The 25,833-nt window shown below is 46.6% G+C and overlaps 1 protein-coding gene across 1 annotated transcript in view; it reads right to left on the bottom strand.

Annotated features, from left to right (window-relative positions):
* The window catches only part of PTPRS (protein tyrosine phosphatase receptor type S), a 276,893-nt gene extending 253,784 nt beyond the window's left edge, over positions 1-23,109 (bottom strand). Inside the window, exon 1 of the mRNA XM_084826131.1 lies at positions 22,966-23,109. The gene's annotated coding sequence lies outside the window, so the exon portion shown is untranslated. The remainder of the gene's footprint in view (positions 1-22,965) is intronic.
* Between the last annotated feature and the right edge of the window lie 2,724 nt (positions 23,110-25,833).

Genomic DNA, 25,833 nt, shown 5'->3' with positions numbered 1-25,833 from the left:
ATGATGCGAGAGGGAAGGGGAGGTTGACAGTCACAATCCCTAGATAAGATTCTTCTTAATTGATTGGGGGGCTCTTTACTGGTGAGAGGAGCTTTTCATCTCCTCCTCCTCCTCGTCTTCTCTACCCCCACTATTATATTGAGGTCATTCTCCCCTTCCCCCCAAAATAATTATTGTGAACAATGCAGCCCAAGCAGCCCTCCACCTCTGGGAGATTGGGGGTGGTAGAAGGTATCACCAGCTGCCTTGTAAATAAGGTAAATTTACACCAGCCTTGTAAATAAGCCCACAAAAGTGTGCGCTTCTATGACCAGCATGGAAATGCAAGCTGGTGGCTTCTTAGCTGGCTGGTAAAATGAAAGAAAAGAAAAGAAAAGCATTCTACCACGCAGATTGGTGAAGGAGGGGCCGAAAATGGAAGGTGAGGCTCCTCTGCAGAATTTCTGCTCACCTACGGTGATTAGGGAAATTGTTAAATACAAAGCTGACTTACACCACTTATCACACGCTCTCAACTGTTCCTTTCTCCATTATGGGTTGCCATAGAAGTTTAGGCTGCAGTGTACAGGGTTGAAATTATCCCCCGCGCCCTGCAGCTGTGAAACTCACTGGACCAAAGCACTCCCAACCTAACTTACCTTGCAGGGCTGTTGTGAAACTAAAATGGGTAACTGCCATCAATGCCTCATCATACTCCTTGGAAGGAAAGCCAGGATCGAAACACGACTGAGAAACACACACATACATAACATTCAATTGGGGGGGAGGGATTTTGAGTGAGGTTGCTAACTTCGTAACTGGCCACCGCAGCTATGCCATTGTAACGACAGATCACTGACCTGACATAAGCAATCCGTGACATTCCTCCCATGCCAGCAAAAAAAAAAAGGTTGTGTGTCTTTTCCCCTTTCTCCCCCCCCCCCACGATCAGTTGGCAACCCAAGAGAGGTATAGAAATGTAATATATACACAAATTAAACCCTAATCTTGACGAAAGCTGCCAACATTCCCATACGTGGCACATACAGGGCAAAAAGATGGCACTTCTGTGCATTGCTGGTGAGCGAAGGCAGTCTAACTAAAAATATATTTCCGGCACATCGACAGATCGACAGGTAAAAAAGAAAGAAAATACAAGAACAGCCCCATCCACCGCAGGGCCCAGTACAACTTCATTGATTGAAATGGCTTTGGGATCTATTCTTTTTAAGGAGACCGTCCGTTGCCTTCCGTTGGTAATAAATGGAAAAGCTGTTTTATATAAATAGCCGAGGGTGGCGGAGCGGCAGGGAACGCAAGGCATTACCAGATCGTGGGATTCCTCCCGAACATCAGCCCATCTGTGTCTCTTCTCCCTTGAAGAACCCACCCCCTGTCAGAGAAGCAACCTCTCCGTCCGTTTGCTTGAAGGCACGTTGAAAAAGAGAGAAACATTCTACATATTGTGTGCACACACAATTAACGGTCCCTCTAGTACAAAGGAACGGCAGCTCCAACGTCCACCCGGCGGTTTTGCAGCCGTGCCGCCTGCTTCTCCGCTCCCTGCGTCGCGACTAAGGAGATCCGTTACCGTCAACGGCAGCATGGCCCGTTGAGAACGGTGCTCCGTTTTGTTTTTAAAAAAATGGGGACGGAGCTGGTGCTTTATGGCATCATGGGAAGGGCGTGCAGTCGGATGCAATTGCAGCGCTTCCGTCCAAAATGCAGTCGCTTGGATTAATAAAGGGGGGGGGGTGGGAGGAGAAAAGAGGATGGGAGAAGAGGTTAGGCCTAGAAGCGCACGGTTGAATGAGACATTGGGCGGGTGGGGGCACTCACCCGATGGAAAATGGATCCAGAGCTTTGGAGAAGCTGCGTCTTTTACTTCCCGCAGCCCGTCTGGCCAATTTCTCTCTTGCTTAGAGATCACCCGCGTTCCATCTGGTGTCCAACAGGGAGGGAAGGAGGAAGGGGTTGGGGAATCAGAGAGAGGAGTGGATGGATCAACCCGTAATCATAGGAGGAAGATTTGAGGAAGGGCTAGAGAACAAGAAGGGGAGTTTAAAAAACAGAGAGAGAGAGAGAAAATGTGATTCCTAGAAAAAGGAAGGAGAAAGGGGGGGCATATGGCAGGAGGGGACAGGGAGGGGAAGAGCTATGGAGATTACAAAGAAGGCAACTGGTCTGAGATTAGGCATCAAAAAAGGGAAGGAGTTAGTGTGCAGATTTGTGTTCAAGGCAGAACACAGATTTGTGTTCAAGGCAGCCTTTAAAACGTGCGCATCTTTCCAAGTTGTTGCCATTGCCATAATGCAATTGTGTACATTTTCCCCACCCAGATCATAAAAATGCAGATTTCAGTACGCAATCTGACTCAGCTCTCTTATAGGCTTGGGAGGTGCAAATACAGTATACCCTTTTAGGAAAAAAAAAAAAGCTTCACGGAATAATTTTTTTATCCAGTTCTAGCTTTATGCTCCTCACGGGGTTGTTGTGAAGATAAAAACAGAGAGAAGGAGGACCATAAATAAAAATTCCTGGCGTCCCCACCAAAAAGGAAGACAAGTTAGCGTTCTCTCTCTGTCTGCCTCATGTGTATATGCAAGCAATACACACACACACACACACACACCAGGTTAAGATATTCAATTGTCCCTTTCTGGCTGAAGAGCTCTTTGCTCCAAAATCCATCCTTTCCAAATAGATCACAGCCAGAACCCAGCGTTCAAGAGGAAAGACATCTGGCTTCAGCCGAGAGTACTCAGCCTGTTGCAACCAACCTTTCATTCCAGAAAATGGCCTCATTTGTCAGAAAGCAAGTGAAGGGGAGAAGGGGATGGAGGAGTTCTTCAAACTGCAATTTTCAAACCAGCTCTCCCCAAAATGGATACTCGGGTCGTTTTGTTGCTGACCAATAAATGAAAAAGGTTCGTCTTTTCCCAAACATCAAACATACCAATAGCAAAACCAGGCAGAATTCCAAATCCCATCTTTTCTCAGTAAGAGCCAATTTTTCATGATTCTGTTCCTGCTAAAGCTTCCAGGCAGTTGGACACCACTGTGTTCGTACTGCAGTGGTTGATATTAAACAAGAGTGCCTTTCAGCATGTGCAAAGTACACGACAGCAAGTCTGGAAATGGCCTCTGTGCTGCGAGCCAGTTGTTCGCGTGGGCTAGGGTCCTTCCTCTTCAGTAAGTTTCTAGTCCTCAAGAAAAAGCTGGTTTAAACAGGGACACAGGAAGCTGCCTTAGACCAGACTGTTCTGTATGGTCTGCTCTGTCAGTGGATCCCCAGGGATTTAGGGAGAGAAGGGTTACTTGCTCCTTGAGACTTTTTAAACTGGGGATGGTGGGGATTGAACCTTCAGTGTGCAAAGAAATGCCCAGCCGCTGAGCTATGCCTCCATCAATATATGCGTTCTACCACATTAGATCAGTGCTGTCTTCTTTGACTGGCTCCGACTGCTCAGAGACCCCTGCATGGGCCTTTCCCATCACCTCCGACTTGATCCTTTTTAACTAGAATCACTGCATGCAACGCAGGCTTCGGACCACTAAACTATTAGTCCTTCACTATTTACCCACCCACCAATAGCCTGGTTTAGTGCAGGGCTGAAACCAAACACAACACTTATTCTTTTCATTCAAGCTAGGGATGTCAGAGAAATCCATTTGGGGGTGCAGTTTGACGCGTTTTCCTAGGTTCACCCCCCGAGACCTCATTCCGGTTCCCGCTGCGGTGTCCCCACTCAGTCTGTAATGAGTGGGGCTGGTTTGCAGATTTTCTGGGCACGTCACACATTTTTCCCTGCAGGTTCTGCAATTTGCAGAAATGTCTGAGCGATTTGCGCAAATTACGGCCGAATGTGCACAAATTATGTCCAAATTTGCACACACTGCTGAGAAATTTGTGCAAACTGTGGGACATGTGAGAAAAAAAAAAAGTGCAAAAAAGAGTTCAGGGAAAAGCCCACAGCTTGGCTTGCAAGCCAAAATCGAACTGTATGCACCGCAGAACTCCGTCAGGTCAAAACAGAACTGGGTTTCCCAGCTAGGGGCATACTAGTGGAAGCTATGCTTTGGGAGTCTTTTTTTTTTAAAAAAGTCAGCTAAACAGCAGGCTAGGCACTGCACAAGGACCGAATTAAGATGGGGAAAGGAAGCTGGAAGGACTCTTGGAAGACATCTGTGGTTTTAATGTTCTATATATTTTAAATTGTTTTATTGTGTGTTGTTTGGTTTTAATTTTTGTGAACCGTCCAGAGAGCTTCGGCTATTGGGCGGTATAGAAATGAATAAATAAATAAATAAATCTGTCCAGCCCCTGCTCAATGCAGGATTTACAATCCAGGGTGGAGGTACAGTATCCTGGGATGGGTAATGCCTAGCCTGATGTAGTCTTGAAGTAGACATTTCGGGAGAGTATAAGAGTGAAATGCGCCACTGAAATCTGAGGAAAGGTAGCCTATCTTGAAAGCTTTTGGGTCCCCCCTGCCCTGGACCTGCTACTTAAATCATTACATTGTAGAATTTTAGAGTGGGGAGGGTCTGTAGAGGTCACCTAGCCCACCCTGCTCAATGCAGGAAGCAATTCTGGCATCACTGACAGGCAGCCACCCAGCCTCTGCTCAAATGTCTCTGGTGAATTTTTATTATTTATTTATTTATTCATTTCATTCCTATACCGCCAAATAGCTGATGCTCTCTCATGAAGGAGAGAGTCCACCACGTCCACAGGTGGTCTATTCCACTTCTGAAGAACTTTTACCATTAGGACGTTTCTCCTAATGTTTAGCTGAAATCCGGTCCCCTGCAATTTCCACCCATTGGTTCTGGTCCTGCTTTATCTAGTCTGGAGCAAAAGAGAACACCTCTGCTCCATCTTCTGCATGATGGCCTTTCAGATATTTCAAGAACGCTCTCAGAATAATACACATCCTGCTCTTTCAACCGTTCCTTAGTTTCTAGACCCTTCAGTATTCTAGGACTTGGTTTCTAGAGCCTTCAACATCTTGGCTACTGGGCTTCAAGCATAAAATCACAGAACCACAAAGTTGGAGGGAACTTTGGGAGGTCATCTAATCCACCCCCCTACTCAATGTAGGAACTTTGCAAAGGCATCATCACTGTTCCACGGCTAAACAACTCACATTAACAACATTTTAAACCCCCCCTTGCTCCACCCCCAAATTAGGGGCCAATATTTACCTGAGGTGGAAACTTGAAAATCAGGAGGCAGGGGAATAGCAACCCTATTTGAACCCACTCTGGCTTCTTTATGCTTGGGGGAAAGGCAAAAAAGAAACTCCTCAACAAATACATATTTTACAGCAAGGTCATCCCGGGTGAGAGAAGCGTTATCGACAGAAATGTCTTAGTAACAGAGAAATTGCATGCATATAGAAACACTTCAATGCAACCTGATATATTATATATATGCCATTGCAACAAACAAGCCTCTGGAAACACAATAGGAGCAAACAGGTTTTTGACTAAACCAATCATGGCCAGCTGAAAAAGAAAGAAAAACGAAAGAAACCAAATCACCCACTACCAGGAGTGGGAAGAGATGAAGTGTGCCTGAATGGGATGGGCTCCCTGCAACCTCCCAGCCTGGCTCAACAGCATCCCAAATCACGAGACTTTGAGCCCCATTTGTTCGTGCCAGGAGAGGATGCAAGATCCGATCCGGCCCCTTTTGCTTGACACCTCTGTGTTTCTCACGAGCCCTCTTTGCTTTCAAAAACACCATCAGCAGAGCCGGGGCCAGAAACAGTCATGCCTGCATTCTCAAAAGAGCACTCTCAGTTAGCTTTCTCCCTACCATTTTTATTTTTAAAGGGAGAAAAAGGCCAATGGAGAATAAAACGCTTGGCAAGAGAACCCACCCGCAGCTCATCCTGCACGTAGAGACACTGAGTCACTGTGTACCAGCATGTTGGTGCCCGCAAGCATTGGCGGCGGGGGCTGGAGGTAGAGAACAGAGATGGCACAAAACTCTTAGTAATACTTCATCATGCAGTGGGTTTTAGTCCCACAGTTATCCAGGCGTGGGGCAGGCTCCCGTAGACTGATATTTCTAAGCTGAAAGTCAACGGAGAGTATATAAAGTCCACCAAGGCACAACTGAGCTTGGTAAGGGGGGATGCTCCAGGGGTCGGTGGCGGCGGACTTGTGAGATTAACTTTGATTTTATTAAAAGCCCCCAGGACCACCAACTGGATCCAGTCGCAAAATGGCGGCCAGGAGAGGAGGTGCCAATGACCTACTGCAGAGGTCCTCTAACTGTGGTCCACAGATCACTGGTGTTCCAAAAGCTTCATTGCGGATGATTTGTGAAAAGTTCGGCAACTGCCATCGTTCCAAATACGGAAGCAGAATGAACGCTGAAAGCGACCCAAGGCTAAAGCAAGCAAATGTTATGCCACACTTCACAGAACTCACAAATGCAGACACATCCTTCGCGACAGGAAGGTGAAGCAACCAGTAATTAAAATTTCATTTCGCTTATTTCATTTAACATATTTCTATACTACCCCACAGCCGAAGCAACCCCAAATCTACCCTTGAGGCAAAACCTATGTTAGGACCAACCAAAATGTCACAAAAGAATGAGCAAGCTTTCAAGTCGTCCAGAACTCTTCATCACACTGGGTGTTAAACAAAGTACCGGGGGAGCAGGAGGAAAAGAGAGGAAAAGAGCTGGTTTGATGCTGAAGTCATGAAGTCTGCATTTAGTCACAGCATTGAGGTGGAGTGTGGGAGGGGTGAGCAGACTTAATTTGATTAGGCTTTACTAGATGCTATGCATAAGACGATGAAGAAGAGCCCTGCTGGATCAGACCAAGGGTCCATCTAGTCCAGCATTTTGTTCCCACAGTGGCCAACCAGCTGCCTGTGGGAAAACCACAAGTAGGACATGAGGGCAACAGCACCCTCCCACCCATGTTCCCCAGCAACTGGTATACTGTCTCTGATATTGGAAGCAGCCTATAGCCATCAGGATTAGCAGCTATAGCTAGCCTTCTCCTCCAGGAATTTGCCCAATCCCCTTTTAAAGCCATCCAAATTGGTGGCCATCACTAATTGTGGAAATGAATTCCATAGTTGGACTAGGTGTGTGTGAAGGAGTCCTGCATGTGAAGAAGCTCTATCAGTCATGAATCTCCCACCCATCAGCTTCATGGGAGGACCCTGTCAGGATCTAGAGTGCTGAGAGAGGAAGGGAGAAAAGTTTCTCCATGCATAATTCCAGTTCTACCTAGGACTGCTGGGACAAAGAAACTTAGAAGGGTGGATCCCCAGGCTCTGAAAATTTGTAAATGATTTCTGTCTCCATCCTTAGGGCAAAACAGACCAAGTTCCTTGTTAGACAGAGAACAGCAATAAAGGGAAATGTGGCAACTATTAATGTTGTTGTTGTTGTTATTATTAATAATTATTAATTACATTTTTATACTGTCCCACCGGCAAAGCTCTCTGGGCAGTTTACAAAAATTAAAAACCATTAAATTACATTATTTAGAGTGTAAAACCATTTACATAAAAATACATAATCAGGCAGCACAGAGATGCACATATATCTAAAACAATTTTAAACCATCAACCATAAGACAAATCCAGAACCTGATCAAAAATCATCCTATGCTGCCAAATGCCTGGGAGAAGAGGAAGGTCTCTCTATCTCACTTTATCCATTGATGTCAAGTACTTCAAACTGACAGTTCTACACATCACACAAGGCAAGCATCGAATCTCAGCCAATCCAGGCTTCCCACAAAGAAGAGATGTACAATGCATGCATTTTCACAATCACTGTTTGCTTTCATTTTATTTTTTTAGGATACAACTTAAAAGACCCCTTCCCCAATTCATAATGGGTAAAGCACACTTCCCCAACTTCGCGCCCTCCGGATTTGTTGGGATGGCAACTTCCAGCATTCCCTGGGTGCAAGGAGTCTCCTACAGCCAAATGGATATGTTAAATTACATAGGAAACTGCCTTCTACCAGGTTGGATAATTTGCCCGTTCAGCCCAGTATTGTCTACTCTACACAACGGCGCTCCAAACTCATGCAGAGAAAGGTCTGCTCCCTGCTCCTTTTAAAAATTGGAAATGTCAGGGCTGAACCCGAGATCTTCCGCATGCAAAGCAGGGCTCCAGCACTGAGCTACAGTGATTACAAGGGACATTTGGGCAAATCAGGAAATTTGAGCAAATCAAATGGCGAAAGTTGCAGACCTCAAACGTGAGCATACATCCATCACTTTGCAAACATTTTTGGTTGGACGCATACTCGTGCTTGCATTCGGGGCCTTGAACAAGGGCACGCTCGCATATTTTGCGAGGAAAAACAAAATTCTCATACCTTCCTATAATGAAGGAACTGAACCACAACCACTGAATTTGAAATTTCACCACTTGAATTTCACATTTCAGTTTCAGAGACTGGGCAACCCAAGTTCTGTGAGGAATGGCTGAAAGCGCTGGGTATGTTTCACCCGAGGAAAGGAAGACATGAATGGCAGAGGCTTTCAAATATCTGAAGGGTTGTCATGCAAGAAGATGGAGCACCCACGTTCTCTGTAGATCCAGGGGGCAGGCTGAGAACCAAGGGGAGGAACATTGCAGGGAAGCAGACTGTGGTTATGGTAAGAGCTCTTCAAAAGAGGAACAGACTGGCTCAGGAGGTGGTCCGTCTGCATTTGCTGGAGGTACTTAAGCAGAGGCTGGATGGCCACTTGACAAGGGTGTTGTTGCTGCATCCTGCACAACCAGGGGGTGGACTAGATGACCTCCAAAGACACACTAAGACTGCAGTTCTATGATGCTACATGACTGAGACTTATCATACCCTGATGCTCACACTGGGGCCATTGCTTCAAGGAACTCTCCCCTACCCTTCCACAGACTCCATTACACATTGACAAAGGCTCTTCTCTAGCCCCTGGATTTGTTTATGCCGCCAAAGCCTGTCCTGCGCGGATTTAAAAGGAAAAGGGCTGGTTAAAGATGAACTAGAAGAAGAAGGGGTGGAGGGAATCCAACTGTTCAACAATACTTTGCCAGAAGTTCAAAACAGATCAGCAACAGCTGCAGCCTGTAAAATGGCAGGCTTTGCAGAGTTAGTTTCGGAAAGAAATAAACTGTACTCAAGTCTGGCGGGGGTGGCATCTTCACATCAGTGCGCGGGCCCTCGAACACCAGCGCGCAGGCTCGCTAGAGAGAAGATGCATCCATCACCACCCTGCTTAGAGGTTTAATTTCTAGAGGCTCTTGAGATGGAGGATGAAGCCTGGCAAATGATTACTCTAAGAACTCAGGCTAATGAATGTTTTAAAGCTGTCAGCAGAATGGGACCAGGATCGCCCTGAGTAAACAGGGACAGTTGACGTGTCATGAATGAACGGAAGAACAACTGCCCACTGTTTCCGCTGACAGTAGGATAAAAGTGCTGGGTTCCAGCAATAGGAAGGAAAGGGAGGTTGAAGTCCAAAAGCAGTTCCGTACTGGGGCAGGTTCGCTCAGGAAGCTGCAGCCATGAGAGCAACCCTGTGGGTCAGGCCAACGATCTGTCTGACCTAGAATCACATTGTTGCCAGAGTCTCACCACAGCCACAGCTCTCCTCAGCAACTGACATTCTGAGGTTGTCTGCCTCTAAATCTGGAGGTTCTATTTGGTGGAATGGGCCAGTTTCTCTGTGAGAATGTGGGGTGTGTGCACGTGCTGGGCAGGGCAGAAGGTGCTTTGGATATATACCAGTCTGAACAGGGGGTTGACCAACCAGCACCCCATCCAACTTTTTGAGGGATGCCTTTAAAGAAGAAGAAGAACAACAACAACAACAACAAGACGACGACGACAGGAAGAAAAATGGACAGATGTTTTCCCACAGTCAACATTTTGGGAACAGTTGTGTGGAGGGGGAGAAACTCCACAAAAACTGGCAAAGACCTCACACTTCCTTTATTCTGGCCAGTTCAAATTTTCCATGCCCTTGAAATGATCCCTTAAAAAATGCAGCATGAAGTTTTAAGAACAACAAAAAGGGACAAGAACCGCAACAAAACCCCTGTGATAAATCAGGAAAATCTCTCTCCTCCTTTGCCGATGCCAAAGGATGGGTGGTGGGGCCAAATTTCTTTGGCCAGAACCGCAGAGACTTCTAAGGTGGTGGGACCAATTTTTTGAGGGGTTGGGGTGGCGAGGGTGGGGGGAAGATTAGGACCACCTTAACAGGCATGGATAAAATCTCCCCACATAAAAATTCCCAAATGGTGAGACATGCGGGAATTGCTTGCATGCCATGAGAAGCAGATGAAAAGGCTCCTTTGAACACCCGAAGCCCCCTCTCCACTCACAGGGGAGTCTAACCGCTCCGTCTCTGCATGATTTGTGGCTCAAAATTCGGGCCCCAGCCACCACTGGGGACATCTTACCTCTACCCTTCGTAGCAGGGGTGTTGAACTGCTTTCAGCCCGTGGGCCAAATTTCCTTTCCAAGAAGCTCTCGGGGGCCGCATCCCAGTGGTGGGTGGAACCAAAGGCAAAAGGGGTGGGGCAAAGATAACTGACTGGGCAGGGCCCAAACGGCAGCCTATTTTAGCGCCTTCGGAGAGGCAATTCAACATTTTAGAATGGAGGAAAAACTGCACAAAAGCTGGGAAACCATAAAATGATTGGTTGGGGGGGGAGCATGGGCTTCTGGGGAACCCTGAGGTTCTGCAGCCCTGCTGTCTTGGCTGAGTTCGGGGCATTCAACCACTCTCAAAGCAGAGACACACACATGAGAGTTCCCAGTCTTTACAGGAGGAGGCTGCCCGTTGAAACTCTGCATGAGTCTTTGATCGAGGATTGCTGCTTTCCAATCAGGAATGGAGAGTGTGGATAGACTGTGCTTGTGTGTATAGATATACGGATGACACGCAACTCTACCTCTCGTTCAAATCTTCACCACGGTTGGCCGTAGCATCCCTGTCCAAATGTCTGGAGACGGTGAGTGGCTGGATGGGGAGGAACAAGCTGAACCCTGACAAGACCGAGGTACTTTTGGTGGGAGACAAGAGGAGGCTGGGGGATGTTGACCTGGTGTTGAATGTGGCATGGCTACCCTTGAAAGACCAGGTCCGCAGCCTGGGGGTCATCTTAGACTCCCAGCTGTCCATGGAGGCTCAGGTGTCAGCTGTGAGCCGGACAGCGCTGTATCACCTCCATCTGATACGGCGGCTGCGCCCCTTCCTTCCCGACCATCTGCTCCCATCGGTAGTACATGCCCTGGTCTCCTCGCGTTTAGACTACTGTAATGCGCTCTACGTGGGGTTACCCTTGAAGATGGTTTGGAAGCTGCAGCTGGTACAGAACGCGGCGGCTCGCCTGATTAAAGGCAGCCGCCGGCGAGATCACATCACTCCAGTGCTGAAGGAGTTGCACTGGTTACCAGTTGTTTTCTGGGCCAAATTCAAGGTGTTGGTTTTGACCTTTAAAACCCTATATGGTTCCGGCCCAGCCTATCTTAAGGAGCGCCTCCAGCAACACCAGACAGGCCGCTTAACAAGATCAGCCTCGGATGGCCTTCCCTCCGTCCCATTAGCCAGGACAGCTAGGCTAGTGAGAAAAAGAGAGAGAGGGCCTTCTCTATGGTGGCCCCCACCCTGTGGATCTCCCTCCCTAGGGAACTCCGCCATACCCCCTCTTTAATGAGCTTCTGTCGTGCATTAAAAAAGTGGTTGTTCAGGCAGGCTTTTGGGGTGGGTTAGGGCATTTTTAGAAAAATGATGTTTTACTGTGGAATTTTATTGTTTTATTGTTTTAAACTGTTTTATTAAATATTCTGTACATCGCCCAGAGCCAGATGGGTGATTAATAAATTAAATAGATAGATAGATAGATAGATAGATAGATAGATAGATAGATAGATATGGACCCACACCAAGACAGGCAGATACAGTAGATATTCACAGAAGGGGAGCATGCTGGCTTCTGGCTTCAGCCAGGGGAACTTGGGTCCCCTGGAAAGCTGCCTCTCCTGTCTCCCAGGAATGACATCAAGGAAAGGGGGAGGCCAGCCTAGCCCCATGCATCCATTTATATCCCACATTCCCTCCGTCTAAGGAACTCAAGGTTATGCAGGTAATTCTCTTCCACACTTCCACTTTATCCTCACATCAACCCTGTGAGGTAGGCTGGCCTGAGTGTGTGTGACTGGCCCAAAGTCAACACCTAGCGTCCTTCCTGTCTGAGGGATGTGTATGTGTGTGTGTGTGTGTGGGGGGGGGGGGATTCAGCCTGGGTTTCACCTGGTCTTAAGCCCCACACTCTACCCACTGCCCCACACTAGCTCTGTTTTTGCAGCTGCTCTAAAAACACAGCTTTGGGGTGGCAAGAATAATGTGTGCCTCTCGTTTTCAACTACAAGATCGATACATCTGATTTATGCATATGACTTTTGTGGTGTGGGGGGCACTGAGCAGACGATCGATATATATAGCCCATATATACGCACCTCCGAAATGTTATATAGTTCCGAAGAGGTGCATATAAATGTGTATGTATCAAAATGTTGTGACCAATTACTAGAACCTTACAGGGGATTTTGTTTTTGTTTAGAAATGCACGTGGGATTGGGGGGGGGGGTCACTGATAATCAAAATAATTGATAATTGGCATCCCCACCCAAGCCAATACCAATTTCAGAAGAGGGATTTTCCTTAGGGGAGAAAAGGGTTAAACTCCTGCCACACCTACTCTGATCCTGTTACTTATCAGTTGATATAGCTTGCATTTAATAACCACACAAACACACACCCTTTAAAACCAAGTTTAGCCTGTTACATAACATAACGGCATAAATGTAACATAATTACATTTATTTTTATATATACCCTGCCTTTTTTCCTCTTGCAAGGAACCCCCCTCTGCATTTCATCCTCACATCAACCCTGTGAGGTAGGCAAAGCCGAGAGTCAGTGATTGGCCCAAAGTCACCCACTGTGCTTCATGAGGACTAGAACCCAGCTCTCCCAAGTCCCAGTCCAACGCTCTCACAGCTACACCACACTTGCTCTCCTCAAGTTTGGCCCCACGTCTCCCTTGCAAACCACTACAATTGCCTTCACCAACCTGATGCCCCCAGATGGGATGGACTACATTTCCCATTGTCCCCAATGAGCATAGCAAATTGCTGTGCAGTCTGGGGATGTAGTCCAGATATCTGGAAGGCACCAGGTTGGGGGACATAGAATTATTAGTGCAGGGGTCTTTTGGGGTCGGTGGGCACATTTAGAATTTCATGGGTGCTCTCACAAAATGGCTGCCATCATGCTGGGGCTTGCCCATTGCTAAAATGGCTGCCATGGTGGGCATGGCCAGTCACAAAATACTCATTTCCCGAAAGGCGAGACTGAAAGAAAAGCAAAAGAACTGAAGTACAAGGCAGACATTGGTTTCTGAGCTGCAAAACACAAAAGCACTCTTCGGAACCCCAATAAATATGGCTCTGGAGGGCAGAAGTTTGCTTTGCAGCATGCCAGCCTCCCTGTTGAAAATAAATAAATATCATCATCATATCTTTAGAAGTAAGATACTGGAGACCTAGTGTGCATTCCTAGTGCGTTGTGAGAAATAAATTAGCAAGGTTCCCTGGAGCCCCTCCTTCCAATCAGTGCAATTCTGCCTCCAACTCTGAAACAGATGTGCTTGGCACATTCAACCTCCCCGTGCCCCAGTGCAGACAGAGTGACAGCAGAATGTCCTCTGCTGAGAGGAACCTGCCTGTCGCCACTCTGCACGAGTCACAGCTCTGGGCTTAACTCCTTCCAGTAAAGAGGCACGTTTGGCACGGTGATTCCTGCAGAGACTCAGGTGATGGGCAGCTCTGCAGGTGGGCAAGGGTCATAGCCCAGAGGATGCATGCAAAAGCTTTGATCCCTGGCATTTCCAGGTAGGGCTGGAAAAACTCCTGCCTGAAACCCCGGAGAGCCTTTGCTGCCAGTCAGTGTTGACCACATTGGGCTAGATGGACCGATGGTCTGGCCCAGTATAAGGGAACTTCCTGTGTTCACATTTAAATCAGCCCTTTAAAATTCGGAACCATGAGGGCTGGAACCTTATGTTATTTTTTTAACGGAAGGACCATAGATCAGCGGTAGAGCACATACTTTGCATGCAGAAGGTGCCAGTTTCAATTACTGGCATTTCTTGTGGGGGAAGTACTTAGAGTTTTGGACTGGGGAGACCCGGATTCAAGCCCCCGTTTGGCCATGAAGCTCACTGGGTGACTGGGGGCCAGTCACTGACCCTCAGGTCAAACTACCTCACAGGGTTGTTAGGATAAAATGGAGAGGAGGAGAATTTATGCTGCCTTGGTCCCTTTGGAGGAAAAACACAATACAGATGTACAAAACAAACAGAGATATTTTTTTAAAGGATCAGGTAACAGGTAAGGAAAAGACCTTTCTCTGCACAAAAACAAAACCAAACCCTGCTGCCTTCTACAACTTTCATCACCTCTAAGCATCATGGCCATTGCTAGATGGGGATGACGGGATTTGTAGGCCAACACATTTGGAGGGCACCAGGTTGGGATGGCTGTTCTACGGTTAAAAGCAAAATGGGCCTCCAATTTTTAATCCGGTGGTGTAGATGGAGGATGTGTTTCAACTTCTCTCAAACATCCGGAGTTAGTTGCAGAGCTCAGTTCTGCACACAGTGTGAGAGAAAGTGCACTATTGTTTTATTTAGCTCAAATACTGCTGCGAGTCTGGAGAGAGAAAGAGAGGGAGAGAGAGAACAGACCAGCTCTCTCTCTCTGCTTCCCCAGAGACCGACACATGTCTGTCTAAATCCCGCCCCCCGCAAACTAGTGCGAAATGCTCTATTTTAAAAAATGAATAGATTGAAGGCACTTTGCAACAAAATGAGCATGTGAGGAAACACGCAGATCACACTGACACGTTTTGAAGAAACTAAATTAATTCCTATGTAAAGATTCCATTTTCCACGCACCCCGTCCCTCTTCCCATAAGCGCCAAACAGCGCTGGGTTTATAAATATCAAGTGGTTGCGAAAAATCCTACATCTGATGAACGTTCTTTTCAGACTTCCAAATGATTGTCTGTAGGTGGACTTAAAAAGAGAAGAAAGATTATGCTTGATGTAAAATGCAGCCTCTGAGAAGAGATGCAACATTACCCAATTGCTAGTGGTGGGCTATAATTATTATCTTTTTAAAGCGTGAAGTGACATTATTTGGAATTTTATTTAGCGTGTCTCTCATTCTTGCCTCAGCATTACTGAATTCCCTTTTTTGCCTGTTGCCAAAGAACGTTTTTGGGACAAACGAAAGTTTTTTTAACACTGGCAAAATGGCAGCCACGGTATTTTTTTAAAAATGAACCAGAACTTTGTTCACATTCCAAACTGCTTTTCATATACACAGACGTGTGGACACACGTTTGTGTGTGTGTGTGTGTGTGTGTGTGTGTATCATGTTAAATTGTTTAACTTGTATTTGTCTGGACTACTGGACTGGGTTGGGGTGGCATTTTATGCTGCAGTTTTAATTTGCTTTACATGTTTTATTTATATGTTTTCACTTCATGATACCATTAATTGTGAACCGCCTTGAGAGAGAGCTTCTGCTCTGAAAGGCAGTATAAAAATACTGAAATAAAATACAGATAACACACACACATGTTTATATGCGCGCGCGCGCGCGCGCACACACACACACACACACACACACACAGTATCATCTTTCCCCAAACTGACTGCGGAATGCTGGGAGTTGTAGTCTAACACATGCCAAGTTGGGAAAGTTTGCTCTACATATACCAGAGGTGGGGAACATCCAGATGCTCCTGGACGACCACTCCCATTTTCCCTGACCACTGGCCATGCTGAATGGGGCTGATGAGAGCTTGTATGTATATAGCAGATGTGGGAAACCTGTGACCCTCTAGATCGGGGTGGGCAGAAAGTAGATCTCCAGATGTTTTGGACTTCAACTCCCAGCATTCCTGAACACTGCCCATGTTGACAGGGGCTTCTGGAGGTTGAAGTCCCAAACATCTGGAGATCTACTTTCTGCTTGCCCCTGCTCTAGGTAATGTTGGAGCACAACTCCCAAGAAAGAGAGAATCGTCTCGGGATGTTGGACGACGTTTTATTAGTAAAAAGCCCGATGCATTTCGGCCTCTTTTTTATTAGAAGGCCGTCTTTGGGGGGCTGCAATAAGAACAACAGTAAAATGAGGTAGGACAACACATAAACGCATGACCACAAGCCATGTTGCCTGTGGCTGATGGGAGAACCCAACATCATCTGATGTGGCCACCAGGTTTTCTACCCCTGAGATGGAGAGACTGAGAGATGGATGACAGAGACATGACAGAGACATGACAGAGACATGACAGAGACATGGTAGATGCTAGAGACATGATAGAGACATGCTAGATAGAAGATAGGTGACAGAGACATGATAGAGACATGCTTCGTGCTAGAGACATGCTTCGTGCTAGAGACATGCTTCGTGCTAGAGACATGATAGAGACATGCTACATAGGAGATAGGTGACAGAGATATGATAGAGACATGCTAGGTGCTAGAGACAGGCTAGATGCTAGAGACATGATAAAGACATGCTAGATACATGCTAGATAGAAGATAGATGACAGAGACATGATAGAGACAGACAAACACACACACACTATATATATATATATATATATATATATATATATATATATTCAGCAGGACAGCAGTTCGAGACCCGAGTGCTGCGTGACGGAGTGAGCTCCTGTCTTCAGTCCCAGCTCCTGCCAACCTAGCAGTTCGAAAGCAAGAAATTGCAAGTAGATAAATAGAAACCACCTCGGCGGGAAAGGTAACAGCGTTCTGTGCACCTCGGTGTTCAGTCAAGCCGGCCACATGACCACGGAAGCATCTTCGGACAGCGCTGGCTCTTCGGCTTAGAAACAGAATCATAGAATCATAGAATAGTAGGGTTGGAAGGGGCCTACAAGGCCATCGAGTCCAACCCCCTGCTCAGTGCAGGAATCCAAGTCAGAGCATCCCTGATAGGTGGCTGTCCAGCCTCGTCTTGAACGCCTCCAGTGTGGGAGAGCCCACCACCAAACTAGGGAATGGGTTCCATTGTTGCATTGCTCTAACAGTCAGGATGTTTTTCCTGATGTTCAGCCGGAATCTGGCTTCCTGGCACTTGAGCCCATGATTCTGTGTCCTGCACTCTGGGATGATGAAGAAGAGATCCTGGCCTTCTTCTCTGGGACAACCTTTCAAGGACTTGAAGAGCGCTATCTTATCTCCCCTCAGTCTTCTCTTCTCAAGGCTAAACATGCCCAGTTCTTTCAGTCTCTCCTCATAGGGCTTTGTTTCCAGTCCCCTGATCATCTTTGTTGTCCTCCTCTGAACCTTCTCCAGTTTGTCTGCATCCTTCTTCAAGTGTGCTGCCCAGAACTGGACACAGTACTCCAGATGAGGCCTAACCAGTGCTGAGTAGAGGGGAACTAGTACTTCCCGGGATTTGGAAGTTATGCTTCTATTAATGCAGCCCAAAAGAGCATTTGCCTTTTTTGCAGCCACATCACATGGTTGGCTCATATTCAGCTTGTGATTGACAACAATTCCAAGATCCTTCTCGCTTGTAGTGTGGTTGAGCCACGTATCCCCCATCTTGTAACTGTGCATTTGGTTTCTTTTTCCTAGGTGCAGAACTTGGCATTTATCCCTATTCAATGTCATTCTGTTGTTTTCTGCCCAGCGCTCCAGTCTATCCAGATCACTTTGAATTTTGTTTCTGTCTTCCAAGGTATTAGCTATCCTGCCCAATTCTGTGTCATCTGCAGATTTGATCAGCATTCCCTGCACCTCCTCCTCCAAGTCATTAATAAAAACGTTGAAGAGCCCTGGGCCCAGGACTGAGCCCTGCGGTACCCCACTCGTTCCCTCTCCCCAGTTTGAGAAGGTCCCATTGATAAGCACTCTTTGAGTCCGATTCTGTAGCCAACTGTGGATCCACCAGATCGTTGTTGCATCTAGCCCACTTCGAGCTAGTTTGCTCATCAGGAGATCATGGGGCACTTTGTCGAAAGCTTTGCTGAAGTCGAGGTATATGATGTCTACAGCATTCCCACGGTCTACAAGGAAGGTTACTTGATCAAAAAATGAGATCAGATTCGTCTGGCAGGACTTGTTTTTGACAAATCCATGTTGGCTTCGAGTGATCACTGCATTGTTGTTAAGGTGCTTCCAGATGGATTCCTTTATCATCTGCTCCAGAATTTTCCCAGGGATTGATGTCAGACTGACTGGTCTGTAGTTCCCAGGTTCCTCCTTTTTACCCTTTTTGAAGATAGGGACAACATTGGCCCTCCTCCAGTCATCTGGCACTTCCCCCGTCCTCCATGATTTCTCCAAGAGAATAGACAGCGGTTCTGAGAGTTCTTCTGCCAGTTCCTTTATTACTCTAGGATGCAGTTCATCTGGCCCTGGAGATCTGAAGTCATTCAAAGTAATTAGGTGTTCCTTGACCATATGCCTGTCGGTCTCAAACTGCAATCCTGCCCCTTCAGCCTGTACTTCACCTTTGCCAGGGGGGTCATAGACCCTCTTTTGGGAGAAGACTGAGCCAAAGTAGGAATTGAGCACCTCTGCCTTTTCTTTGTCATCTGTTATCGTTTTGCCATTCTTATTTAGTAGCTGAACCACCATTTCTTTCCTCTGCCTTTTACTATGCACGTAGCTGAAGAAAGCCTTTTTGTTGTTTTTAGCATCCCTCGCTAACCTCAGCTCATTTTCAGATTTAGCCTTCCTGACGCCATCCCTGCAATTCTGTGCTACCTGCCTGTACTCTTCCTTTGTTACTTGGCCTTCTTTCCACTTCCTATATGTGTCCTTTTTTGTTTTCAGGTCATCCCTAAGCTTTTTATGAAGCCACATTGGCTTCTTCTGTTGTCTTCCACCTTTTCTTCTTGGAGATGAGCACCACACCCTAGAGTCGGACACGACTGGCTGGGGACACCTTTACCATATATATATATATATATATATATATATATATACACACACACACACACACACACACACACAGTATATATGCATGCATGCATGCAATATGTGGGGAGAATTGCAATGGACCAAAGAACAAGATTCTGCCACCACAAATCTGCAATTTTTACCAAAAAACTAGAGCAGCCTGTTGCAAGATATTTCAACTCTCTTGCACACAGTCTCTCAAGATTTACAGTTGGTTCTAGCAGAACAAACAAAAGACCCTGACATGCTTGAAAAAAGGTAAAATTTCTGGATCTACAGACTCAGAACTCTTAGTCCCAATGGCCTTAACCTGGATGACAACTCGCAGGTGTTGCACCACTCATACTTCTGTTTTTTCTCCTAAGGAAGTTTCATCTCCAGGCATTCCAAACTGCCACTCCCGATACCCAGTTAACAGCACAGTGGAAGCCGAAGTGTTTAGCTTAATATATATATTTTAATACCCTGTTGTTAGTCTTTCTATTTTTCTTCTACATTTTACCTTAAGCCTGGCTGCATCCATAGGGGATACACAGCCTCCCTGATGTTTTGCTGTTGTGCTGCTTCACACCAACCCCCCCGCCCCCCTTTATAGACACACACACAAGCTGTTACCCAATCGAACAAATCTTACCCAATTCATCGTGAAAGTTTGATGGCCTGAGATATGCAAGGAGAATTCTCTTTATGCTCCTTTTCTTTTTGTGCTTTAGAAGAAGCATTCCCCAGCCCCAGCCCCTCCTCTCTTGCACAGAATGGAACGCCTTTACTAAGGTGTCAAGTGCCATATGCAGTACTTGTACCAAATTTTGTTTTTCATAAACCTGTTGTCTAATTGCTCAGTTAGGTTGGTGCCCCTATCATTACAAAATGAAACAAAACTCCCTGGTACCAATGAATTGATGAAACACTACAGCTTTAATACATATATATGCATCCATACAACACACACACACGATACATACACACACAGACTAGATAGACAGACAGACAGACACACACACACACACACACACACACGATAGATGATAGATAGACAGACAGACAGACAGACACACTAGATAGACAGACACACACACACACACACACTAGATACTGTAGGTAGATAGATAGACACACACTAGATAGATGAAAGATAGATAGATAGATAGATAGATACACACACTAGATACACACACACACACACACACACACACATACAGACCTAAAGAGCATGGGAATATACAGTTAAGATTTTTGGTCTATTTCTTCTTTAAAATAGGCTCCTGTACTATATCCCAAAAGTGCTTTCGAAACTCCACCTCATCTCAAAAGTGGTTTGTCATGAAGCATGATGTGTTGCTCTTGTTCAAGACACACAAATCCAGAGTCACCCTTGGACCATGTGGAATTCGCAGGTCAGGACCCAAAGAACCTCACATCTATTACATGCGCACAAACTCCATCTCGAGCGTTTTGTGGCACTGCCACATCTGTGGCTGATAGAGAACTTTACACACTTTCTCTTCCAGGTGTACACCACTCAAAATGTGTGAATGCAGCCCCCCCCCCCCCCATGTGCAACATATGGGTCCACACGAGAAAAAGCCAGGAGTGGCTACAGCAACTTGGAATTAGAAAGCAAACCAAGTTAGTGCAGCATGTGTAATGTGCGGAATGGGGTTTTAATGTCAGGGCTGTACTCTGAACTTTAGGGCTGTACTCTGCATCTGTGGTTGAGTTCAGTTCTCAAGAATCCCATTTGTTTTAAAAAAATGTTTTTGTTTTTTGTTAAGTTTCTTCCGTGGCTGGCTTCTCAGATGAGGGCGAGATTCCGGTGAAGCTAGGAAAACGATCGTGGGGGGAGAGGTTTTTTTTTTTTAAAGTTTTGTGGGGAGATAAACATGGCTACCTAGTTGGCAACGTATTTCAACAAAGCTGATTCGTTGCCCCTAAACGCCCCTCCAACTGACAGACAGCAATTGCCTCCCGTCCGCCCCGCCTAGCACAGCCAAAACATACATTTGCGAGTTCAGCGATATTTTGATACCATCCTTTCACCATCCTCATTAGCTGATGTTAAAATCTTTGCCATTTGGAGAGGGCAGGGGAAGAGGAGGTGAATAAAAATACAAATTTGTTTTAAAAGAGCTGCAATCACACACATTTAAAAAGCCTTATCTTTTCTCATAACAATAGAGATAAAAAAAATTACACCGGGGGAAAAATGTAGATAGATACGCTTGCCTTTAAAAAAAAAAAAAAAATTATAATAATTCAGTGTTATCATTTAAATGCTATGGGGTGTTCACCCTATAGTTTCCCTCTCCTCCTCCACTTTGGCTATTCTTTGTTCATGATCTAGTAGAAAGAAGAAGGGGATGTGAAATAGATGGGGGAAGGGAAGGAGAGAATGGTGGGTGCTTGCATTTTAAGTGCATTTTTTGGGAAGTTTCTCTCTCTCCCAACCCTGACTGTGTTAAAAATGTCTCAGCCAACCGTCAATAGTTTAGGGATGCCGTTTGCCAAAAAATATGCGGTGGAGTTTATGCAGCATGCTTTGTGATCTCCTTTTGTAACTTCTGTTAATGACTGGCCAGATTAAATAACCGTTGTTGTTTTAAAAGTGAGTGGGGAACAGAGAGACAGAGAGGGAGAGAGAGAGAGATGGGGCAGAAGAAAATTCAGCAATTAGAATTCAACCCCCCCTCCTTTTTTTTTTCTTTGCAGGCTTCAAAAAACCCAAACCACCCATCAAAGTTCAGGAAGATTGCTAAATCTTTTTGCTCTCAAATTATGGATCAGACAAAAGACAGAGTGGCGAAAGGAGCGACCGATATCCATGGTGTAATTATGCAGCTGTTCAGAGCTTAACCCCCCCCCCCGATACACACCTCCACCCACAGTTAATATAGAAAATCTACACAATTTTATTTTTTTACAACTACTATGCCTCTCCTTCCCTCACCAGATGCAAGTGAGTGTACATTCTTGGATAGAAAAAGACTCTCTCCCCCACCACCAACACATACACACACTTTAGAGGTTTACCATCTCCAAACTTTCTCTGCAGAAATCACAAGCTTTTAGTGAGATGCAAAAACCAGATAAGCAGCAAGTAAGAAAACGAGGATTAGGGGCTTGTATTGGGGTGGGGGGTGGGGGGAGTTGAGATCTGCCTTATATGAAGGCCAGGATAGTAATAAAGTCAAGGAACTAAATTATTTTCAAAAGAAAAACATAGGAGGAGGAGAAAGACAGAGTATAACGCATGTGTCATGGGTACATAAATACGCGTACAGTGAGCGTTCTTATTTTCTTGCTGTATGTTGCTAAAGGGTAACAGAAAAGAGCAACAGAAAATCCTGTAAATTGTCTATTTCTGAAATGAAATAACAGGAGGCACAGAAATTCTCCAAGTTGCATTTCAGTAACAAAAACGATGTGAGTTCTCCAATGTGTACAGAAGGAGACGTTTCGCCAGATACAACATTCCCTTTATACGCTGCTGTGTGCCCATGCATGTTAAAGCTGGGGGGGGGGGGAGGAGGGGGGAGGTTTTTGTCCTTGAGAAGAGAAAACCAACTCCCCCCTCCCCGCCGCAAAGCAGGGGACATCCAATTCTAGCCTTGTCCCCGTTTTTTCCTTTCTTCCCTATGCCTCGAAAACAAAAGACCACTCTAACAGAGCATCATAATGGTGGGAGAGGGCTGGATCTTAAAAAAACATTACGGAGGGAGGGCAGGAATAAGAGATTAAAAGGGGAAAGTTGAGGACAGTTTACAGACAAGGTAAAAACACGCACAGTGCAACTTGCAAACTGGAATTTCATTGCATCCGTTGCATCCAAGTTTGAGAGAGGTCCCGTAGCCACCCACAGCCTACATAAAGGGGACTGGAGAAGCCAAAATGTGAATTTTTGCCCCCCCAAATAATAATAATCTAGGACTCACCATGCAACCTGTAATCCTTTCCATCAATGCATGCCCCCCCAACCCTGCTGAAGAGGAACAGAAGGAGGGAGTATTAAAAGGTCTTGAGCTCTGGAGGTAAGCTTCCTCCTCTGTTAATCCAACTTTTTTTTAAGTTTGGGAAGCAGAAGAGAAGGCAGAAAGGGATCTAGCCAAGCTCTGGGGAATGGGAGGAGCTGAAGGGGGCCCCCATGGAGAAGAGAATGGGGAGGAGCTGAGAGAAGTCGAAAGAAAGAAAGAAAGAAAGAAAGAAAGAGGAGGAGAGAGAGAGAGGAGGATTGTGTAAATTTATTAGTATTGTACGCTGCCTAGAGTGGCCGGGTAGCTGGTCAGATGGGCCGTTAATAAACCAAATAAATAAATAAAAACCTGGCAGCCTGGTGGTGTGTTGGACTACAACTCCCAGCATCCCCCAGGCAGGGGGAGGGCACCGCATACTGTTTTTCCAGGGAAGAATACCCAATTTTAAAACAGACAAACATACAAGACACTTGTATTCTTTTTTACATGCCTCAAGGGTGTCGAAAACCCATTTCCGAGGCGAAGTTCAGTTGTCAGGCATAAGCGGGAGTGTGCGAGCGTGCTGCCTCCAACGTGCTCTCGTTGCTTCTGCTTTTAATTAACAGCCTATGATTGCCCTGTACATAGGTCGTCAGTGTGATGGCTGAACTCAGGCACTCTGGGTTGTTTAACCCCTAAACGACCCAAAGTTCATGTAGGATTTGCTGTTGGGTTAACTCTGGGTTGTTTAATCCCTAAACCACTCAGTGGGCCAGTTCACATGATCAAGCAGCCCGTGGCTTATTTAAGCCCACCGTGGCTTATTTAAACTATGGTGGGCTGTGGTGCAGGCAGACATTTTGAATGTTCAAGCTGTGACTGTAGCTTACTGACCCTAAAATAAGCCATAGGTTATGCGAGGGCTGTTTAACCCTCGCACAACCCACCCCTGACAGGTTTGGACAACACAATAAACCACAGTCACTGCTTGAACATTCAAAAGCTGCGGGGCACATGCTGGCAGGTTCAGACATCACGGGAACAACCTACGAACAGGCTGATCACAGGTTGTTCAATGAAAGCGGAAGTCAGGGGCGAGCTGCCTAGTCGTGGGTGAAATAACCCAGGAATTGGCGTTGTGTGCAGACCAGGTCTTTCTCTCTCTCTCTCTCTCTCAGCAGGGGGTTGTTGCGTGGATAAAATGGGGCAGGTTGGAAATTCTGCACACCACCCTGAGCCCCTATGGAGAAGAACGGCGAAGATACAAAGTGTGCAAGCATTAAAACAAAAACAGGAGCTAGGCACCCGAAGCCAGCATGCAGCACCACAAGAATAATTGCTTGGCGGAATAAACGTTGCGCGTTTGTTTCTGCTATCATAGGGACTAGGAGTTTCAAGTTGCTTCTGTTCCAAAAGGCACTTGATCTTCAAAAAGAAAGACAGACGCATTCCGCGGGAGCGTGGGATGAATCAGAAAGCCAACATTTTTTTAATCTTCAGCCCCTGTAGCCTTGGAAAAATGGGGGCAGGGGTTAACTTGGAAACCTTAGCCACTTCAGACAGCTGTGGTCTGCAAAAACTTAACATTCCTCATCTGCTTTGAGAAGCACCCTTTGAAGGCTTCTCTGTTTGTGTGTCTGTCTGGAAGGAGTATTATCCGCACTTGTGTTCCCAAAACTTATCACCCCCCCTTCCCTTCCCGAATTAAAAAAAATGGAGGCGGAACACTGGCCTCTTAAAACCCCTCGGTCAGCCTTCTCCAACCTGGCACCATCCAGATGATGTTGGATTACAACTCCCAGCATCCCCCAGCCAGCCATGCTGGCTGGGGGATGGTGGGAGTTGTAGTCCAACACCTCAGCAGGCCACAAAGGCAGAGAAAACTGAGCTAGGTGGCTTTCTTCTTTGGAGGATTTGTGCTAGCCCAGATTAAGCACTTTAAAGTCCAGAATGGGTGCTGAGCTGGTTGTTCTTCCAGTGCCGGTTTGAGAGGGCCTCAGGCAAGACAGCCCTCGTGAACCGCCTCCCACAGCGAGTCCACTTCACCCCCACTGTTGCCAGGTACTGTTGTTCCGCATCCTCTTTCTCACAGAGCCATAGAATAGTAGGGTTGGAAGGGGCCTATAAGAACATCGAGTCCAGCCCCCTGCTCAAGTCAGGAATCCAAGTCAGAGCATCCCTGACAGGTGGCTGTCCAGCCCCGTCTTGAATGCCTCCATGTGGGAGAGCCCCCCAGCTTCCCAGGTAATTGGTTCCATTGCCGTATTGCTCTGACAGTCAGGAAGTTTTTCCTGATGTTCAGCCGGAATCTGGCTCCCTGCAACTTGAGCCCATTATTCCCATCACTTGCTTGCTCGCTTGCCAGGCAGAGAGCCAGGGAGCAAGGAGGCCGCGGCATCTCCAGCTCCTCCTCTTCGCCACCCCCATTGTCTGGGCCGGAGCGAGAGGCAGGGGAACCAGCAGGTTGCAAGGGGGATGAGGAGGAGCAACTCCAGGGGGCTCTTGTCAGCGGGCCCCTGCTGGGGTGCAGGCCCTTGGCAAGTGCCCGGCCATGCCGACCCTTCTATCAAAGACTTCAAAATTGCTCAGCCCCGGCTGGATCATACCTGCAGTGCAGCCTTCTCACCCTGGTGCCACCTGCAGATGTATCCGACCACCTTCCATCGTGCCTGGATACAGCTCCCAGCTGAGAGCCCTTTCCCAGCTGAGCCCCCCGCTCCCGGGCTGCTACCATGTGCCACTGTTCGAGGCCATGAGAGGAAGAGAACGCAGCAGACCTTCCTCTGTGTTTACAGCCAGCTCCATGGCCTGCTGAACTTTGCCACCAGGAGCCTAGTGCTGGGATTCGCT

Source organism: Heloderma suspectum, chromosome Z (assembly GCF_057233095.1).
Source record: "Heloderma suspectum isolate Gila_16-S chromosome Z, 16-S_ref, whole genome shotgun sequence".
Classification (NCBI taxonomy): domain Eukaryota; kingdom Metazoa; phylum Chordata; class Lepidosauria; order Squamata; family Helodermatidae; genus Heloderma; species Heloderma suspectum.
The sequence above is the reverse complement of the archived record's forward strand: the minus strand, read 5'-3'. Positions and strand labels throughout refer to the sequence as shown.